Source organism: Gallus gallus, chromosome 3 (genome assembly GCF_016699485.2).
Source record: "Gallus gallus isolate bGalGal1 chromosome 3, bGalGal1.mat.broiler.GRCg7b, whole genome shotgun sequence".
Classification (NCBI taxonomy): Eukaryota; Metazoa; Chordata; class Aves; order Galliformes; family Phasianidae; genus Gallus; species Gallus gallus.
Window position 1 is genome coordinate 50,792,464 of NC_052534.1, and position 11,967 is coordinate 50,804,430.

An 11,967-nucleotide genomic window follows, 5' to 3' on the forward strand; every position below is an offset into this window, starting at 1 on the left:
TCCACTGATTGTGCTCATCCCTGTGGTATCTGAATGGAAAAACAATGGTGGAGATAATAGGGCAGGATTGCCCAGGGCATTTTGAAGGGCTTCAGAGCCATTCATTCATAGATCAAATGTAGGCCAGCATGGAAGCAGGTAATCTGTTGGCTGTTTGCTGGCTTATATAAAGTGTTGCAGTGATATTTCACAAGTATCCACATAAAAATTGAATAATTCACAACTTTCTCAACATTCTCAGCAGATAGCTCTGCCTCCATGGCCTCTGATGATTCCACAGCCTCTTAGTACTAATGACTTAGCTCTACAAATACATTTAAGCATACAAGTCTACGCAGGCTCCAGGTGTAATTGTGGTTTATCCCCAAAATGGTTTGAGGCAGTGAAGAGTAAGGTAAGGTGTGGGAAAGATCCCATGATTGTAGCTGCTCTGAGAATAAAAGAAGTCCTTCATTCTCTTCAGCTGTTAATCTGGTACCTTCCATGAGCACAGACCTAGAAGAATTGATTTAGATAGTTGACAACCCATTGTCTTCCACGTGTTTGCAGGATAGTAAGTGACAATGGCAGCTTACTATATCCCATATTCTATTGCAGTTTGTCTTTCCAAGACGAGATTATTTATTATTGTTGTCATCATCTTTTTAAAATAAATGAATTACATTTAACAGTGGAAAAAAACATCATACTATTATGAAATAGTCATCCTCAACTTGTCATGTTATCTAACACTGCCTTTCCACCAGTTTTGTCCGAAGACCACCAAACTAAAGGTTAACAAATAGAGGTCTGAACATATAAGTAAAAATCCAAACAACAACAACAACAAAAATCTACCCACTAAAGCTATGTTGGTGAACATTTTTGGTGTCTCCAGCCAGATGCAAAAGAAAGGACATGATAAAACCTCAGTGGCATCACCCAAGAATCTATCAGTGCCAAACATGGCCCTCACGCCTACAGTTCCACATCATTTGTCTAGAGAAAATGTTGTCTTAGAGTGACCAGATTTCACAGTGGGATTACAAGCATTTGTCTTTTAGAACTCTCCAAGATATGCCTGAAAGCATTATGTTCATATAAGCATTGGGTAAAAACTACAAAGATAGTGAAAGTGTTTCCCATGTCTTATTCACAGTGGAAATCCTCACTGGTATTGCAGTTCACTGAGGGATGTCTGACCAACACCTGGTGAGACAATATGGATGAGGAGTCAGAAAACTCTGTGGTCTTAAAGATCTGTGCTGACCATTTTTCTTCCAGCTCTGTAGCTGGCACCATGGATCCTGCTCTGATATAGGTCTGGTAGACACTCCTGCACTGAAGTTAACTGCAACAGTTCTGAATGATGCTGGAAAAGGCTTTCACAGCAGTGGGAGAGCCATGCAAGATGGTGACAGTGCGAGAAACAGCAAGTGAACACAATGCTTGAAGTAACAGAAGGAAGGGATCTGGGAATAGCGCTCAGCTCCTCAGTGGCTGCTTGCTGATGCTGGGGGAAACAGGCTGCCCAGGGAGGTGGTGCAGTCACCATCCCTAAAGGTGTTCAAGAACCATGTGGATGTGGCACATCCACATCCATGTGGATGTGGTTAGTTGGCACGGTGGGGTGGGCTGATGGTTGGACTCGATGATCTTACAGGTCTTTTCCAACCTTAATGGATCTGTGATTCTGTGGTTTCCCATTTGGATAATACACGACCTTGCACTTGCAAAGCCCTCTTTCTACAGGGGCAGGCAGCAATCCCCTCCCGACAGCCCGGCTCTCCCTGCAGGGTGGCTGCTGTGCTCCCTCCGGGTCGGTGCGTGTGTGCGGGAGCACGAGGCTGGAAGAGAGGCCAGCTCTTGTTAACGTGCAGGGCGGGCAATTCAAGTCTTTGTGTAGGAAGTTGACTCACCTCCTTCTGAACAAAAAAAATGTTCTTCAACACAATTGTAATTCCCTCTTTTTCACACGGAGTCAGGCAGTGTATACAGAACCCTCCAGCTCGGTATTTCCTAAATAGTGAAAACGTGCTCGGAAAGTTTAGCTGTAAGAACCCGCGACTGCAACAAAACAGAGGGTTTGCCCTTTCGCTCCGGGTATCACGGATCCCTGCGGCTCAGCAGCGGGGAGGAAAAGGGGGGGAAAGAGAGAAAAGCAAGTTGGCTTGGGGGAGGGGGCTGCGTGTTTGGGCTTTATTTAATAACGCCCCAGTAAGCAGCCACGCACGGAGCGCAGCGCGCTGCGCGTCCCCGCGCCCTTCGGAGCCGAGCGCTCTACACGTGCGCGCGCCGCAGCGCGAAGCGTTGCATAAACTCCGTGTCTGCTGACCGCCCGGCTGGAACAAACACGAGGGCGATTGGGAAAGCTGTTTGTCAGCTCACCCTCTCTCGCTCCTGCCGGCGGGCTTGGGCTGTTTATTTATTTTTTAAGGAATGAAAAAGAAAGGAAAAAAAAAAAAAAGCTCCCAAACCCAACACGTAGCGTTTTTTTAATCACCGCCTCTTTCCTGCCAGGACCCCGTGACCCTCTATCGATTCCCATTAAAATGCTTTTCTTTCCCTTTGCCCCCTCTGCCGATCGGGTTTCAGAGCAGGCAGGATGTGCGCCAACCTTCCGGCACCAATGACTCACCCGGATCAAAGGGCCCGCGCCTTCATTACGGCGCGGCGCGGCGCGGCGCAGCCCGGGCAGGATCCTCCGCGCTACATCCCCCCGTGCGCGGCCATTAACGTGGGGGAGAGCAATCCTCGTTAGTTTTTATTTTTCGCAAATGTTCACGCTTTTCATTTTCGAAGGGGGAGCGGTGGGAGGGAAGGAGAACAAAAGAGGGATCTTTTTACCCGGGGATGACGTCAGGTTGATGTTACCGACAACTATTCACGCACGGGGAGCGGCTGCGGGCAGCCCAACCCCCCGCCGCTCCGCGCACCGCACACCCCCGCGCACGCCGGGGCCGAGCAGGGAGCGCTGCCGGCCGCGGGTCACCTCGCTTGAGGCCCGCGGAGGGAAGGGGCGGAAAGGGGAGAGGGCCCGTCCCGGGAGCGCCGCTCGTTCCCGCCGCCCGCCAGAGGACGCGGCAGGAAAACACTCCCCCGGTCCCCTCAGGCCCCACCGGGGCCGCGCGTCCTCTCCGAGGGGCGGGGCGGCGACCGTTGGGCCCCCGCCCCCGCGCCTCTGCGCGCCGCTTCCCGCGACCGCTCCGGCCTGCGGCGGGGCGAGAGCGGCTTCGCCGGGGGAGCGCGCGGGCTGCGCGCAAATCCCGGCCTGGAGCCGCCTGGTGCGCGGAGCGCGGCGCCCCGTGCCAGCCTGCAACTTCCCCAAGTCGTCGCGCGGGCTGGCTGAGGGACCCGCGGCGTCCCGCGTGCCGGAGCGCTAGCGTTGAGGTGCGGGCAGGCGGCGTGGCGGCCGCTCTGCGTCGAGCACCTCACCCGTCTGCAAAGCTGCCCAGTTAGAAGAGTTTTATAGGCACGGAACTAATGTGTAGAATCGTGGAGTATGCCAAGCTGAAGGGACCCACAAGGATCACCATATCCAACCCTTGGCTCCACACAGGACCACCCAAGATCCAAACCCTATGCCTTAGAATGCTATCCACGTGCTCCTTCAACTCTGGCACTCGGGCCTGTGGCCGCTACCCTGGGCAGCCTGTTCCACGCCCGTTGCCCTCTGCTGAAGAACCTTTCCCTAACCCCAAACCTGACCCTCCCCTGTGACAGGAACAGGCAGTCTAGGTGCAGAGGGTTGGTGTTTGTTCTGCACCAGGGGTCCAGCTGCCCCCCAGAGCTCTGGGGCCTCAGATCAGCAGAATGCCCGGCTACCCCTTAACCCTCCCTCAGGCATTGCTATCCGGGCTTACATCGCTGTCAAGCCTTGAGCTCCTCTCTGAAAATGTATGCGGACCTTCTACACACCATTAAACTCGCCTGATCCTGCCGAGGCACGGGTCCTGCGCAGGCGAGCTGGTAGGTTTGACAGAGCTACGGGCCTGTCTGTGTTTTGCTTGCGTGATTTCACATGAGCCAGCCAGAAGCTGTCCATCTGGTGGTCACCAGTATCGCTTGCCATTACCTTTCCTGGGATTTCAGTGAAACATGAGAGATGTTTTACTGAGCCATGTTCCCTGCAATATGTATCTTCTCTTACATATTAAATTTAATCCACTAATTGACAAGTACACATCTTATTTGGAGTCCTGCCCATGTCTGACATTGAGCATGTGGCTCATTTTGAACAAGGTGTAGCTGTGTTTTAGGCCAGCGTGCAGTTTTCATTCATTTCGCAGCTGAACCTTTTGTAACACAGTATTCTCAGTTCTCAAGATTTTATTGTCATGCTGATTTTATCTGGTAGGAATTCTGTAGCACTCCCATTCCACAAGTCAGGTAAGAATTTTGGCTTTCATCTGAGAGGTAAAAAAAAGCCTGTTTCTGGTCCACTTAGTTGCAGCAAAAACTTACAATGTGTGCTGTAGTGGCTCCAGAATCATACAGAAAAGAAAGAGAACATAAATGTATTACTACAGTCATCAGTGGTATTATTTTCTGTTAGTTCTCTTGATACTTCTGTCCCTAGTTCTTCATAACAGAGCAATACTTAATATAAGACAGGGGTAAATAGACTTACAGAGCTCCTTGTTTGTCTCTATGGTTGTCTCCAGTATATTTTCAGGTGAGACAAATAAGCATTATTACTTACTACACTTACAACTGTGACACATACAGAGTCACGGTGTTTTTCTCCACAAAATCAGGGCGTGTTTCTATTCTTTCATTGTTTTGAGGGAGTGCAGTTCTGGTAGCTGAGTGTAAGGTTCTGTCTGAATGATTGCATTTCTTCAGAAATAAGTCATTTATGATTTTTGCAGGTTAGTATCTCAGCAGAAGGCTGAGAGAGAAGGCTGTTGTTTTAGGAGAGATGCCTTTTTCTCTACCTGTTTGTAGCTTGCAGTAGCTTTTCAGTTTGCTGTGGGTGAGCTCTTTAGTTTTTCAGCCCCTCTTCTTCTCAGACACTTCCATACAGAATCTACAGGTGGAAGAGACGATGGTTTGCACTGGTTGACTTTGTCGTATCTTAGTTCTCCACCAACAGCAGATAGGCTGTTATTATCTTTCCATACTTATTAAGCAAATCTTCCTGTGGTTTTCTACCAAGAGAACATTTGCCTGTCCCTTGATCATTTTGACTCCTCACCTTGCCACAGCCAGGCTGGCATTCCCCACCTACCCTCACACCCATACACATACATTCAGAAAACACTTGCCATGCAGTTTGAGAGGAGTGGCTGTTCTTTATCAAGGGTCTGCACAGCTGCCATCACAGCCCAGGGCACCCTTCCATTGGGCGCCTGAGCCTCTCTGCAGTTCTGTTCCCATTTCCCACTTCTCTGTGGCCCCTTGTTTGGCTGTCTGCAACGTGCACCTCATCACAGGCTCCAAGTTTTATGGCAGAACTAGAGGAAAGGGTAAGTTCACTCCATTGCTGCCATAGTAACACTTTCCATAGATGCAGCCTACAATCCTTGTGAGTCTTCCAATTTTCCATGGCAGCCTTGTTTTTCAGAGGCTACGTCTAACCCAGGAATAAGCACATTGCAAAATACGTAAATTGCTACTCAGTAAAATATGCCCTCACCATGTACAAAAACGGCTGTGCTTTCAATGAGCAGAAGGCTACATGTAAGTGCTGTGAAGTTCATTTAAGAGCTGAACAAAAGGAAGAGGTGGAGAGGGCTCATTTAGTTTCTGCTTAAGGAAGGCTCTGTCCTATTAAATCAGCCAAAATACTTATAAAGCAAAAATCTCGTTTGAGTTCTCATGTACTGTTAAAGCAGCACAGAAAAAATTATCCTTTGGTCTTTCTGCTGCCTGTTTCCTGAAGATATATGATTCCTCTGAGGCCCCATACTTGGACACCTGTGAACCTAGGGAGTATGAAAGAAAACATTTTGGTTTGCTGACCTGCTGTACCAAGACAAATTATCAAATTTAGTGAGATCTTGAATTTTGAGAACGTTCAGGTGTTTCTTGTCTTTGTTTGCTTTAATAGAGCTTACTAAGTCATACATTCATATGAGAAATGTCAAGAGTTTGAAATAAGGCACACAGAAGGGTGGGACTAAAGCATCATGAGCCAAAAATGGTTTTATGGAAGAAAAAAATGGAGAAGGAAAAAAAATTCTCATGGAGCTATATTGCCTATACTATCAAAGTCAATAGAGCAGCTCCTATTGCCTGAAGAGGCACCAGATTTAGGCCCTGACACCTGCTGTCAATCTGCAGCCTCAGACAGTACTGCATTCAGCAGTAGTGTGTGCTTTATAATGCCGATGTAGATATTCAGTTCCCAAATTCAATTTCTCGACCCATATTTCTATTCTGATTTTCTTTTGCCTTGAGCAGTACAAAGAGAGTAGATAGTTCCTCCTTTCTCTAATCTGCATCACACTTGGCTCATGAGAAAGCACCATGCCACGGTTTTGTTCCACGGGTACAACTGAAGTTTATCTGTCTTTTAACCAAAGTTGCTTCCACTGGAACATTTCTTAATGGAAGCACTTCTATCACTGTTAAGTTGGTAACAAGGTATTTGACAGCCTAAATTTTGAGCTAAACATAGTAGGAACACTTTAAATATACTTTGTCTTACCTCTTTCCAGCCCTTCAGCACAAGAGATTTCTTTTCTCTCACTCAGACCTTCTAGATGAGAGGTTTGCTCAAGAGCAGCAGGCATCACTCCAGCTGGAGAATCCAGTGCTGTTGCAGTCAAGTTAACTGGGAGAACACTTGTTCTGCATCCTCACACCACTTGTATGTGGGATGTCTGATGAAACTGGGTGCTATTGCAAATGATAAAGGAGCTTTGTTTTTTAGTGTCCAGATTCAACTCATTCATCAACATGATGCATTTTATTATCCTCATCAGCTCGTGCTTTTCCCGAGGGGGAAAAAATGCCAAATCTCATTTTATAGAAGTCAGAATTCCTTCTAATTAGTAGATCTCCCGTTTAGCCAGAGCTGTGAAAGATGTCCTTTTCACTGTACATTTATGTGCTGAGGAACACATCTGCCACACCAGTACATTTTTCAGTAGCACCTTTTTGTCTGAGATTAAAAGGAACCACCTGTATGTCCTGGACTGACAGACATGCTCCTGAAGGAGATATTACTCTTTTAAGTTATCCCCAAGAGCTGTATCCAACCACAGCATACTGTGGATGGTACATTTTCTTGTACATTGCAGCTTTGCCAATATTTGAATACAAGCCGTAATTCAGTGGGAGCATAAATAACTTCCATTCAGAGAGATAGATGCTGTGGTAGCAGGCCAAATTGTAAGCCTTGTCAGTGCTTGCATTTTCACTTTATCAGCCATGCGGCATAATATGGTGGTCCTTATTTAAATCTTCCATGCAGATGTCATACTGGGTTAATTGACAAGGCACTGGATTCGATTGTATGTATAACAGCATAGCGACCACTGATGCTCGGGGTAGTGTGGATGTGGGTGTACTGATCAGGGGGTTATGATTTTCAGCAGTAAGAGATTAAAGAGTCTGTGGGTCAAAATGTAAATCTAAGCTCTGAGGGGTAAGCATTAGTTTACATGCCAGCTTAGATTGATACAACAATTTGCAGGAATGAAGCACAACTGGCTGTAAAAGACTCGTCCTTTTACCGGAACTGTTTTAGAAAAGCATACTTTTATGCTGAGTTAGCAGCATGATGTTAAGAATCAGTACCAGTGTAAACAGAGAATGACAGCTTTGTGTTGGTCGTTGTCATGCAGTATTTCACACTTGTTGAAATCATTTCACGTTCAACCAGGTTGCTTTGGCTTTCTCAGTCTATTAGCAAAGAGAAGCGCAGCACCAAAAATGGGATGAAACTCCCAGCTCTTCAGATACCATCTCAATGATGGCAATCCTGTTGAGCCAGAATTGTACATCAGCGCTTCCTAATTTCAGCTAATGTAATGCAAATTCATTTGCTGTTTCACTTTTTTTCTCTGAAGTTCATAGTTATGTTGCTGAACTTTTATATGAACTTTTGCCACACTAAGTCAGAGTAAGCAAGGAAAGGAAAGAGAAAAACTGAGGAAAGTGTTTATAAAAGAGGACACGGGGAAGGACTATAATGAGATGAGAATTAGGAAGGAGAAATAGGGGACGTCAAGAGCAAATGATTAAGGAAGAAAGGGAACAGTATATCACAGGATACGCAAGATCAAAATGAGGCAGATGTAACAAGTATAAAGCAGAATAGGGAAAATTAATACAGAAGATGGAAAAAATAAGAAACGGTTTTCATTTCTCGCAGGAATATTTTAGGCTCATCTGTAGCAATCATACTTGCTGCAATTCCCTGTGTTTGGCTCATACCTCAGAAGTGCACCTCTACATAATGACTTTCCCCCTTTCGTTTTGGCACCTAGCTTGCTCTCATATAGGACCAAGCCTCTTGAGGTCACTGGGGAGAATTGGTTTCTAATAAAGCTCCTCCATACCAGAGTTCAAAAGCTCTCCCACATTATAGTGCACAATGAAAACTGACACCATCAAATGGCTTTACTTACCCTCTATTTTTTTTTATGCTATGCACTTTTTTAGCATCTCCATATCTGACTTTCTGCTGAATATTGAACATATGGCATGAAAAAGTAAGCTATAACCAAACATATGTGTATACATACCAAATATATGGCAAAGAGTTTTGTAAGGTGTTTGGTTGTTTTTTTTTTTTTTACTAATTGTGTGAGAATAAGCAGATGTGAGAGCTCCCTCTATTATGAACATTTATATGAGCTGTGTGGTCAGAGGTGCTTAGCAGTGAATTTGGCTCAGGGCAAAGGAACAACAGCAGCAATGCGAGGGGTGATTTACTCCTGTTAACACTTTTCAGAATTGGCAATAAAATCACTTCAGTGCTCTTAAGATGGGAAGGGCTGTATTTTAAGCAAAATATGGAAGATATGTTACCAGTCTGAAATGCAAGTGAGTGAAAAACTGTTTATTATTAATCCTTTTAAAGTTCCATATTACATTTCCAGCAAGTGAATGGTAATGAAAAGGCTGCTCCCTGTTCCTAGAAACGATTACATTTCTTTGCCCTTCTGGTTTGGCTGCTTTTAGTCTATTGCTTATGTAAAACAGAACACCTCCTAAACCGTCATTTACTAAACAGAATCTCTGGATTCCGATCTCACGCTACACAAGGAGGTGAACTGTATTCTGTGTGAGGAGCTCTAAATGTGAACATGATGGAAGGAGGATATGCACCAAGACAAAGTCACACCTCCAGAAATAACAGAGACAGGAAGTTTGAGATCACTTAAATTTGAATTTTCATAGGTGAAATGTAGAATTCCAACATGAAAAAAATAAACTTTCATTAGCCTCACAGGTATTTATTTTTGCTATCTGAATTTTGCTCTTCTTTCTTAGTAAACCCATGTGACAGAGTTTGTTGAACAAGAAGGACAGCTCAGCCCTGAAATGCTGGCAGTGATGAAGTCATGATCACATCCAGCTGTGCTATCAGTAAGGTAGGTTGCTCAGATGCATGACTATAACTCTGACATGAGCACGTAGGGTGCATGGGATAGGCCTTGAGGAGGCTTACAGGGACATAGGTAAATATGTGCTTTTGTGGGAGTCGCATCTTCAGGCTGTAGACTGGCTCCATGCAAAAAGCATGCTTTATTAGGTGGTGATAGTCATCCGTTGATGTATCACAAAGTACACACAAGCCATAGAATTTGTATACTGCATATTATTTATGGACAGAAGCAGTCTTCTGTGGTAGCCAACAGCTTAGAGGAGTAACCAGTTTAGGCCTGGGAAACACAGCAAAATATGTAAGTGCAATTCTTGCTCTTATAGGCATAGATAGTTCATCTTTTCAGTTATATTAGAGCTGCTGAGAATAACTACAGTTGTTGCAGTATAGGAATGACTAGGAGGAGTTACTGCAGTGAAGTTTGACCCTTGATGATGCAATGCAAGACCAAGTGAGAGAAAATCCATGGACAGTAGCATGTGAGGATGGATATAACATTAAACTCTTGGACAAGGTTATTTAATCTTATAAGGAGCAGCTGAGGGAGCTAGGATTGTTTAGTCTGGAGAAGAGGAGGCTCAGAGGAGACCTTATTGCACTCTACAACTATGTCATAGCAGAGAACTACCTCTTCAAGAAGTTGTTTCTTTTCTGAAATTCGCCATTGGGATGCGCGACAAAAAGCCAGGAGGACTGGGTAGGAGCAAAGGGAAAATCAGTAACTTTTCTCAGAAATTATGAGGTAATTGTCTTTTCTCTCTGGAACCAGACATAGAAGTCCCTGGCAGACAGCAATATCTGAGAAAGCCTTGCTGTGAAAGAGTAATTCTTATAGAAGAAAAAAAAATCAGCTGAAAAAAAAGGAACCAGTAAAAGATGCTTCTTCTGAGGAACTCTGTGCAAATGTGCTTAGCCACTAAGCACTCAGAAAGCAACCACACGCTTGTCCAGAATCCTGTTGCGAGAGGGACAGCAGGCTGCCCAGCCTGTCTGTTGAGGAGGTCGGAAGGGGGGGAGCTGGGGTTTTCCTGTGAGTGATTTGCAAACATCCAAAGGGAGCCCTTCTTACATGTTGGGGGCTAGATGCCCAGTTAGATAGAGAATAAATGCAGTGTTTTGTGTGGTGCCATGTCACACAGAATATATCCTTCCTAGAGATCTGTGCCTTGTACCTGCCTTGTTTTCCTCATTCATCATACACCAGGCGTGCATTAGTGACAGCACCATAGGAAATGTATTCTTCATGCTAAATTGCATATATCTACCTGTCAGAAGCCCACATGTTGCCCCAATAAGGGCCAAGGCTTAACTGCCTCTCAGTAGTCTGGTGCAGAATCACATATTACACAACTACCCTCTGTGTTCAAATGAGCCAATACCTCAGATAGTGGCTGTTGCAAACCAGGATGGCAGCTGTCTGTGAATATAATCACTACTGAAGACATACTGCCAGGGCTTCCGTGTCCTGCTTGCACAGCTAGGGGCAGAGCACTCAAATATTTCTAAAGCTAGATATGCAAATGCATCTGGAATGAAGCCTTTTACAGTTCTGCTCTCATTAACCTGATTTGCATATGTAAATGACCTCTTGCCACATGATAATGAGGTCTGCTCATGCAGAGATGTTCAGCATATAAGGAGAGGGTTTTCAGTGACAATCACAGCATTTTGGCCAAAACAGCTGGTACAGGGACAGGACCAAGAAAAAGCTAGAGACAGGATCCAGGGATAACAGGGTAGAGAAGTAGAAAGATAGATAAGAAAATCAAATGTTGCAGATGCCTCCTCTGTATGCCAAAAGCATCGGCAGTTCTAGTGCCTCAGCCTTTATTGGAGCCATTTCATAGAGGTGCCTGGGAAATGGGAGCAGCTGGAGGACACTGACAATTAGGCTGTGACCCATGGCATGAAGCTACCCAGAAGATTGCTGTGTGGCTGCCCTGGGCCAGCCTGTGGTCTGGCATTCACTGTATGGTTTAAGGAAGCAATCTCTTCCAGATACTCCTGAGAGCAGCACCACATGGAATGGAGAGCTGGGCACATGGTGGTGGGTCATTCCTCGTTATGATAATGCTGCTCATTATTGGTGCATTTGGTAGCAAGACAAAACTTCTCCTCAGTTACCCTCCATAGATATTCTGCCACTTTTAGAGAAGTGACTGTTCATCTCCCGAGTGCCTTCTTACTCGCCATGTTTAAATCTTGGTTCCTGGTTCTGTTACAAGACACAGCTGCTGACAATTGCTGACTTAGAGCTTTCCAAAACCTATCTGACTACACACCATCCTCACCCGGCTCAGAAAAAAGTACTGATCAGTTCCACCCATTCTCACCCAGTTCTGTCAGGTAGGAATGCAGCCGTTATGGATGTGGAGGCCAGGTCTCCTGAAAGTCAGCTATGAGCCCATAGGATTGTCGGTCAGTAT

The 11,967-nt window shown here is 45.5% G+C and overlaps 1 protein-coding gene across 9 annotated transcripts in view; it reads right to left on the reverse strand.

Moving 5' to 3' along the window:
* LOC112532107 overlaps positions 1-3,115 on the reverse strand; it is a 75,310-nt gene extending 72,195 nt beyond the window's left edge. For 8 of the 9 annotated variants that reach the window (XR_003074435.3, XR_003074436.3, XR_003074428.3 and 5 more), the window contains exon 1: positions 2,618-3,115. The gene's annotated coding sequence lies outside the window, so the exon portion shown is untranslated. Of the gene's footprint in view, positions 1-1,898; positions 1,999-2,617 lie in introns of all 9 variants that reach the window. The other variant, XR_006938897.1, reaches the window with a different exon arrangement.
* Between the last annotated feature and the right edge of the window lie 8,852 nt (positions 3,116-11,967).